Source organism: Dipodomys merriami, unplaced genomic scaffold (genome assembly GCF_024711535.1).
Source record: "Dipodomys merriami isolate MVZ:Mamm:240054 unplaced genomic scaffold, mDipMer1.0.p SCAF_419, whole genome shotgun sequence".
Taxonomy (NCBI): Eukaryota; Metazoa; Chordata; class Mammalia; order Rodentia; family Heteromyidae; genus Dipodomys; species Dipodomys merriami.
In genome coordinates this window covers 250790-256573 of record NW_027205815.1, presented here as the reverse complement: position 1 = coordinate 256573, position 5784 = coordinate 250790, and the positions used below count along the sequence as shown (strand labels likewise).

The window sequence follows — 5784 nt, the reverse complement described above, 5'->3', positions numbered from 1 at the left end:
GTCACTTTTACAAGCTGGAGGCTGGGGGGCTGGGAGGGGAAGCATATAGGGCAGGTGAAGCTTATCATATAAAGTACGCAGGTTTCAAAAGTGGTTGCCCCAAAGCCCCTCACTTGAATTGGGATAGACCATGATGGGATTCCTATGCATCACCCCTTCCCCTCATCAAAAGAGAAGATGGGGTAATGCTGGGACATCCTGGCCTGAGACATATGGAAGTGCCAGCTACTCGCCAACCAACCCCATATCCCCACTTTCTCCACTTTGCCAATTGATGCCAGCTCCTTGAAACTTCCTGCTAGCAAGAGTAGCCACCCTCGGATCTGGTGGCTCACTTTTGGGCCTTGGGGAGCAGGGCAAGGCTATGGATCTTTTCTTCTTCTTCCCTAAAGTAGGCAGGTTTTCCCTGGGAACTGGGGATCTGCTGAGCCTTCAGTGGACAGGAGGCCACCATGTGGTTGATGCTTTGGCAGAAGTGGCACTTCTTGGGCTGTGGTGGCTGCTTGCATTCCTTGGCATGATGGTCTAGACCACCACAGTTGTAGTACCTGTCTCCTTTGGATCTGTGCTTCTGCATGTTCTTCCCCTTTGCCCACTTCTCATTCCCAATACAGAACACCCCACTGGGCCCAGTGACTCGGATGGATTCTAGGCCTTTGGCATACTTTTTAAAGTTAAACTCCACAGCCTCTCCCTCCCTCAGGCTCCAGAAGCCCTCCAAGTGCAGCTTACACTGGTGCACAAAGACGTCCACTAGGGGGTAGAGAGAGACCCTGGGGTGGGCTGTCATGGATAGGAAGCCAAACCCCATGCATGTTGAACCACTTACAGATGCAGCAGCCCAGTGCAGCAGCTGAGGCTCCTAGGCCGCCTGAGCGGCATCCGATGGTGGCTCCTTGGGCGCCTTCTCCTCCCCCTTGGCACAGCTACCTGCCAACTGCTGGTTGGACACCAACCCCATGGTCGTTGGCTGAGCCCGCGGTCCCAGGCCTCTGGTCGGTGGCTGCTGGCCCCAGAGAAGTGCGGAGGCAAAGGGGAGGTTCGGAGTAGAGGCGGCTACACCTTCTCCGCACAATCCTTTTTTTCAAATTTTCTTATGATACTGAAGATTCAATTATAAACTATTAACACTTGAAAATAACTCATTTTGGGGGAGTAGGACACAAAACAAAAGATTAATCCTAATTATATTCAAAGACATTTATTTACACTACAAATTCACTCTTATAACTACAAAGATTCTAAAAATAACTGAAGCATAGTGTCAGAAAGCACATAATTTAACTTCATCATGTACATTCAAAGGACTGGGTTAATAGAAAACAAAATTATACTAATAATTAGCTCACCCAATTCACTTCCATTCTTTTATTCTATATCTTTTAGTTTCATAAAAACTGGCTTTTCATAAAATGATGCATAAAAAGCCTGTATACCCATTTACATTTTCAGATTTTAACAATGTTTATTTCAGAAATGTTTTTAGCTGTATAGTCAATGAATTGAAATAACACTAAAATATTCAAAGGGGTTTCAGAAATTGCAAGACTCGCTCTGGGATGTTATTTATATTGGAAAAGATATTCAAAAAGCCTTATTTGTTAATATTGCGATAGTTACTCCCACAAAAGAACAATTAATGAAGAAACATTTGTATGTACAAAACAACTTCAAATGCATCCACAATCTGGAGGTGACACATGTTTTTGTTTGTTTTTGCAATGTATATTTAACAAACATATCCACAATACTGATTTTCAGTCAATATGATGGGATATTAAAACCTAAAAAATACGGGTTTTTTATCTTAGTGTGAATAGATATGATCTTACCAAGAATGTTTTTTTCAAAAGAAATCTGGAAAGTGTTTATCCACCTTGAGTTTCACAGGAATAACCAGAGAGTAATACCTGCTTGGTCGAGTTGGTCAAAATCACTTCATGAGTATATCTTAAAAGTATATCCAATTTAAGAGGTCAAATACATATTTTGTACTGACAGTCATCTTACAGCAATAACTCACTACCTAATTATATGTGTATCTTCTTGCCTAATATATACTAAGAACTGAAAGTGATCTATTTTATCTAACTTAATGGTGTAAATGCTTTGATTATGGTGATGTTATTATTTGACAAATGAAATGTACAGAAGGGTGGTTCCACTGAAATGACAGGATGGAGCACTGATAAATAACATTTCAACACAGCTCTTTTCAGCCTCACTCTGTCCACATTGGCAAGCAACATTGCAAACACACACACTCACGCACATAAACACACATGTGCGCACATGTACAAACACATATACATGTATGCCAAATTCAGGATTTATTGTATAAAAAAGTTCAAATAAAATATTAGTGATTAGGAAAAATGATAATTTGCCTTATTACAAAATAATACATAATCCAGTGTCCACATTTTACCTAATAATACATAATCCAGTGTCACATTTTACCTGCCTCTCCACATTTGACCACTTAATTTACTTTTAGTTAATTCATTCATTCATTTATTAGTTTGGTGCTAATACTAGAGCTTGAACTCAGGGCCTGACTGTGTTCCAGAATTTATTTTTTTTGTTTTAGTTTTCTCAAGGCTAGCATTTTAATGCTTATACTATGCTCCATTTCAAGCTTTTGTGGTTACTTTCAAATCAGAATCTAATGGACCTTTTTTTTCTTGGTCTGGTTTCAAAGCACAATCATCAGATTTCATCTTTCTGATTAGCTAAGATTAAAGACCTAAGCCACCGGTGTGGCTCCTACTTTTTCCTATACTTATCTAATGCACATACTTAGATAGTAATTTAAAACTGAGAGCATACAACGAAGATGTACAGTGATGATATTGTCCTGTCAGAAATTCAAGTTAGTAATGTAAATTTATTCTTAAGACCATACACAAAAAATACTTAAGAAATCTGATGATGATGATGATGATGATGATGATGATGTTTGTGTGTGTGTGTGTGTGTCTGTGTGCTGTTGCAATATATTCCACATATAAGCACTGTGCAGGGGTTTCCAGCCATGCACAGTTATTGCATGAATATCTGCCTTGAGCTACCAACTCATGGACAATGTCCAGGTGTCCACTTTAGGCTTCCCAATAAAGAGGGGTTTACTCATCCTCATCCCTATTATTCATATGAGTGGCCTTTTTGGAAAGTAGTCTCCCCACTGTAGTAAGCTGCAAGGCAAGCACTCTACCACTGAGCGACCATCCCAGCCCAAGGTTTAAGATTCTTGTCTGTAATTTGGTCAAATCTCTGACTCTTTATGTTGGCTACTAAAAATGTTTTTACTAATTTCAAGTAAATACATATATTCTATTTCCATTTCTTTTAAAAACTAAAAAAATTGTTTGCTCTGTCAATTGATTAGAAGCATGGATTTTGTGGCTAGCTAGGTCATTGCACATCTGTGTCTCTTTTCTTCTCTTTCATGGTTCTCATAGACAATATGATTGCTCCATAATTATCCTAATTTATTTTGTTTTTATATTTATGGTTGCATCATTTCACTTTCTGCTCTGCCATTTCCCAAATCAGCACCACATAAACAGAACCATCCGGAAGTGGTTCTGTGGCTCAAGTGGTAGAGCGCTTGCCTTGATTTGAAGAGCTAAAGGACAGTGCCCTGGCCCAGAGTTCAGGCCCCACAACTAAGTTTAAAAAAAAGAATCTAAATACTTGATAATTCTACTAACAGATCTGACTGAAATCAGTTGAATCACACTTTTCCTGTACAATGAAGGAATAGGTCCAGGCTAGGAAAGCAGCTAGAGAAGGCAGGCTGATTGTATCTGTGACAAATCTTTGTGGATAATGGTATCGAGGATTACTTACTGGTAATTCATTTGCACTGGAAGCATGATTCTGAACGATTGTTGCTGATTGCTTTCTTTGATCATTATATCCTCCAAGAAGAAAAAGTGAAACTTAATTGATAGCAAAGGACTACTAATACATTTTGACTTCTCATTAAGCATCTTCAATCATCAAAATCACCTGAAGACAATAGACAGGAATATTTTTTTGGATGAAAACAAATGTCTTTAAAAAAAAAGAAGAATTTAGGTAGTCATACAAAGGACTTCTATTTTACTATTGCATTATACATTTTATCGAATGTTGAATACCAACATTAGAAAGCTACTAGAAAGCTATTTAAGCCCATATGTTAAATAGTGAGTTCTCTTACACTATAACATGGTATATCCCAAATCATTTACATAGAAGGCATTGTTTCCTATTTTCTCATTCCTAGCATAAGCTGCACATGAAGACACCACTGGTCATCATTTTCAGTCTGTACCTTTGAATATTGAGGAAAATTTTTCCTCTGCTCTATAAATTCCCTACTCTCCAGTTAGAATAATTTAGAGTAGTAAAAATGGAAAAAGATAAAATAAATCATGGTGAATAAATATGTGCAGAAAATTCACCAGATTTTTCTGACCAGTTCAACCAATGTAATCTATTGGGGAAAAACATGGACATCTCATTCCCAGTGGCACTCAAAGTCTCTCGTTAGGCAATTCTGACGAAGAGAGGAAGTAAGATGAAAAAGTGAGGAATGGTATCAATTGCAAGAAAAAATTGGAGTAGGATCCAATCAAATTTCTTTTTGATCCTGAAATTATTCAACTTACTACGGTGTGGAGACTACTTTCCAAAAGGCCACCCAGATGAATACTAGGAATGAGGATGAGTATAACCCTCTTCATCGAGAAGCCTAGAGTGGACACTTAGACATTGTCCATGAATTGGTAGCTCAAGGCAGATATTCATGCAATAAATCTGAATGGCTAGACACCCCTGCACAGTGCTTATATGTGGAATAATACCAGAGTGGCTTCTTTCTTACTTCATCATGATGCAAACACCAATCCCCAATCTAAAGGTCTCTTGACCACCTTGCATCTCGCTGCTGGGAATAGAAGTAACAACTATATGCTGTATCTCTTTCTGTTGAACCATTATATCAAACCAGGTCTGAAGAACAACTTGGAAGAAACTGCATTTGGTATTTCCAAAAGGATAAGTAAGTATTACTACCTCTTTGAAGTTGTGGAAGACTGTACAGATTGTTCTCCTAAGTTGTAATCGTTTGGTTAATTTTCTTAAATTTCAAAAATGCCAGTCCATCCTTTGTGTCCCTACAATTTTTTTCACAAAACAAAGCAACAGCAATATCCTACTTTAAAAATTCATGGATTCCCAGGTGTTCTTCCAAGTGAATTGCCTGACTTTGATGTCAAAATGTATTCAAGAGTTGTTTGTATACATCTATAATAATTTCTGCAGAGTTTGTGATTTTTTTAAATCAGAAATAATTTTAACATCTTTTGAAATGAATAGTATAGAAACTAAAGATGTTCATGGTGCTTTTCTGAAAAAAGTATATCTATGTTTGTATAATATCCATAATCTATTTAATTCGCTCCTAGATATAATACTTTGAATTCTACATTGTTATATAATGTATATGTTTATTAATAAATGTGTCCTTTCAAATTGCATTCCATATAGAAAAAGTTTAAGATTCCTTTTTTTCCTAGGTCCTTGTCTTATTTTATTTCTTTGGGATAAAATGGCAATGTTAACTAATTTCAAGTTTTGTAACGATTATGATATGTAAAGGCCTTTCTCAGGTGAAGATTTAATATACTGATGTCAAACTAACCTTCAATTCTATGAATTACTTGTATTGTTACACTTGTATTTTTGTAATCAACTTTTTAATAACTGTTTTTCATTTCTTGCATTTGAAGAATG

At 37.2% G+C, this 5784-nt stretch overlaps 1 pseudogene; it reads right to left on the bottom strand.

The window, feature by feature from the left end:
- Nucleotides 1–331: 331 nt before the first annotated feature.
- Nucleotides 332–961, bottom strand: LOC138807245 (protein lin-28 homolog A pseudogene; annotated as a pseudogene).
- Between the last annotated feature and the right edge of the window lie 4823 nt (nucleotides 962–5784).